The sequence below is a fragment of the Poecilia latipinna genome, unplaced genomic scaffold (assembly GCF_001443285.1).
Source record: "Poecilia latipinna isolate Pla-1442-1.1 unplaced genomic scaffold, P_latipinna-1.0 Scaffold4014, whole genome shotgun sequence".
NCBI lineage: Eukaryota > Metazoa > Chordata > Actinopteri > Cyprinodontiformes > Poeciliidae > Poecilia > Poecilia latipinna.
The window spans coordinates 16617-20200 of record NW_015116630.1 but is presented as its reverse complement, the minus strand read 5'-3'; the positions used below and the strand labels follow the sequence as shown (position 1 = coordinate 20200).

The 3584-nt window shown below is 37.4% G+C and overlaps 1 long non-coding RNA gene across 1 annotated transcript in view; it reads left to right on the top strand.

The window, feature by feature from the left end:
- The first annotated feature begins 655 nt into the window (after window positions 1-655).
- LOC106942059 (uncharacterized) overlaps window positions 656-3584 on the top strand; it is a 12320-nt gene continuing 9391 nt past the window's right edge. The window contains exon 1 of the long non-coding RNA XR_001423534.1: window positions 656-669. This is a non-coding gene — a long non-coding RNA (uncharacterized LOC106942059). The remainder of the gene's footprint in view (window positions 670-3584) is intronic.

Sequence of the window (3584 nt, the reverse complement as noted above, 5' to 3'; positions counted from 1 at the left end):
TCGGACTATCTTTCTACTGCCGCTCTGGAGTATGCTACAGCGGATCTATTTCTCCCCGGACGGACTCTTAATTTGGACTATTGCTGCTTGATTGATTGTGGGCTGAACTGCATAATTGTATTGTCTGTAATTTGAATGTTTCTCCTTTATTTTGACAGGAACAGCCAGCTCGTGGTGTTGGTGGTGGACTTTCCGGGTGGTGGTACTCCTTCTGGTTTGGTGCACAATTTTCTTTTGTTTTTGCCTTGTTTCGTTTGCTGCGTTTCTTTTCTTTTAGGACACTATCCCGAATTGCACTCCCATCCCTGAGTTGAGCTAGCACTGACTTTTAATGTGTGAGTGGTTTTAGACAAGTATTTTTGATTAAACAAACAATTGTGGAATAAATAAAATTGTTACATTGTGAGATTGTCTCAAGCCTCATCTGTAGCGGGTCTGTGTGCCTTAAAGGTAACTTTTTAGTGGAGTTGTTGCAACCAATGTTATTAAAATAGTGTTTTTAAACTTAAACTCCTAATTCTTATCACACTGCTCCCGCCACATATGTACAAGATGTCTTGGCACAAAAGATCTTTTTTTTCTCCACAATTTTAATAGTAGGGAGGTTTAGATAATAAAAAAATCCAAAAACTATTTTCTCTTTTTTATTACTTAAAGAAGAATCTCAAGGTACGTACAGCCATACAGCTGCAAATGCCCCCGCTACACGTATAATATCCAAAATAGACGAGCATAAAGAAATAATACCCTTAGAAGATGAGCGTAACATATGAGAATGAACCCATTTTTAAGTTGTGGAGAGATTTTTGTTCTCTATTGTTTAAGATTAGGCTGAAAAATGTATTTTTTGAAAGAGTGAGAAGTGTAGTGCAGAGGTTTTAACAAGACAAGCAGTTATCCAGAGATGTCTCTCCTGGTACAGGATAGTAGTAATGCTGTTCCTGATCATTTACCATTGAAAAACTGGACACAAGTCTGCAGTGGAGGACGGTTGTTTACAGCGGAGGTAATAAATCTCAAGTTGCACTATTGTGAGCACTGCTCTTAATGTAGTTTTGCTTTAGCTTTGCTATCATGTTTATATAAAAGCAAATGTACTAAGAAATGGTTATTTACAATTACATTTATTTATGAAATTTGATAACATGCAATCAGTACATAACAAGAGAAATACAAATACATTTGACTGCTTCTGTGGCAACTCATTCCTTCTAGAAAAATTATACACATCTGAGAAAATGAAACTTTAATGAAAGATCTCTTAGCTCACTTTTCCCAACCCTGGTACTCAAAGCTCTTTCCCCTTCATGTTTTAGTTGTTCTTTCTCCAACTTTTCATCTGCTTGCTGATTTCATTTGATGGATAAAAACAGGCAGAAGAACAGGTGAAGAAACAAAGGTGATAACTATGGGGAGCCATTCCAATCAGACCTTTCATTGTACAGTGAAATGTGTATTTGGAGAATGTGATGGCCAAATCCATGGCCACACTCTGAAGGCAGAAGTCGGTAACTCTTATGCACAATTTAGTTTTCATAATTTATTTTTTTTTCATTCAAATACAATACTTTAGTTTCAGTAAAACATTTATTAGTTGATTTGGATACATTTGTTCTTTTTGTTAGCGCACATATTTAGTTAACATGTGTATTTATATCAACTTTAAAGTTTAATTTGTTTGCAACCAACTTTGTTTGTTTTTGCCGGTACTTACCTGCCTTGGAGTGGCCAGACAAAAGATGGATGCCAGGGCTCAGCAGGCTTAAATGCTGATTGGACTGCACCACTAGTTCCTGCTGGCAGGGGAAATTTGTAGTTTCTTTATTTAGATAAGTTTTGTATTTAAGTAAATATTAGTATTTAAACTTTAATATTTTTGATTTTCATTTTTTGGGTTTTAGTTTAGCCAAACTTAGCTGTACTGTTAGTTGTTTTGTGTTATTTGTAATTGTATTCTGTTTAGTTATCCCTATTGTGTCTTAATTGGTCTGATCAGCCAGTATATAAACCCCTGTGTGTCATTTCTTTGTTAGGTCAGTTATGTTTGTTTGTTTGTGCAGCCAGTTTGTTTACATTATTTGCCTGAGTTCAGTTTTGTTTCTTTGACCTCTTTTATGAGCTCAGTTTATTCTTTGTCATTTATAATCTTTGGGTTAAAATAAATAACCCTATTTTTCTAATTAATATCCTGTGACTCCTTCTGTTTTTAACTCGGTCCATCACAGAGAACATCTCACTTTGGAGGAAAGGAGAAGCAGGAGTTTGGCATTTGAGCTCAGTACAATCTACTGTTACTTCAATATCAGGAAAATCTTTGAAGTCATCAGGGAACTGAGCTCAGATGTTCTCTGTATCAATCCAGATGCATAGAGAACCCAAAAGAGTGTACAAATAATTGGTCCATGGAAAAATAATTGGGCTTACAGTAGAAGGGTGAATATTGAACTGATTTTGTTGGGTCTCTTTCCTTAAGACCTGCAGCCAGGTACATCTGGAACAGGAACAGCTCGTCAACGTGTTGCAAAGCGTCACCTTCTTAAAATAATTGCCTAAGTCATTTTTTTTTCAGGAAACACAAAAAACTGAACCATTTGTTGAATAAATGATATTTACGAACAATTTTAATCAAAAAAGTTGTAACAACAGATGTCTTTTGACATACAAACAGCAAGGTCAGTCAAACATGGAACATGACAGAATTAAATGACTTAGGCAAATTTTTGAACATGCCTTTGTGACCTAGGCAATTTTCCAGCATAATCTAACAAAACATAATGCTGAGGAGGCATGTGCATTTTTTCCACTTCTTCCAGCTCTTCTTTGACAATTTGCCACACTAATAGGCATCAGACAAAAACCCAGCAAAGAAGTGATGACACTCGACAGGCATGATGGGTTTCATTGACTGGAGGTCCTGGAACTTTCTCTTTGATTGGCAGAGCACATGGAAACAAACTTATCCATGCCATTGGCCCATTTGGCACCTGCACTCTTTGTGGCAGTTCTTCCCACACAGAGTCTTCTGAAAAGGACAGCTTGAAATGGACCTTGCCTTCACTGCTAAACTGAAGACCCCGCAAGTCATGCACAGTCGGGTCTCCAACTTTTTTGCCTGGTCTGATGCTGAAGAAGTAAGATCCATTTAGCTTCAGGAACTCATTGTGCTTGAGCACTTTCACATAGTAAGGTGATGGCCTGATTCTTGCAGTCTGGAGTACAATGACATAGTCTCTTGGGGTGAAGATATCTGCAACTATTTTTCGTTCAATAGTACTATGCATAATGTCACACTCCAAGAAGGTATTTCTGGGTTAATAGCACCCCATATTTCCTTGCAAGCTCAGAATATGCATTTGCTACACATGTATTGCGATTCTGATAACCGCAACCGTCGCTCCACACTATGATCTCCTTGAGGTCTGGATGGCCTTTGATCACACCTTCAAAATGATGATACTGAAGATGTGCAAATACCTCGCTACAGAGGTCACCTTCTGATTCGTCCCAAACATAGCAGTAGCCTTCCTTTGATCTCAAGTTGAAAAGGGTAAAATTGTGGACCTGCAGTTTTGTTTTGTAATACA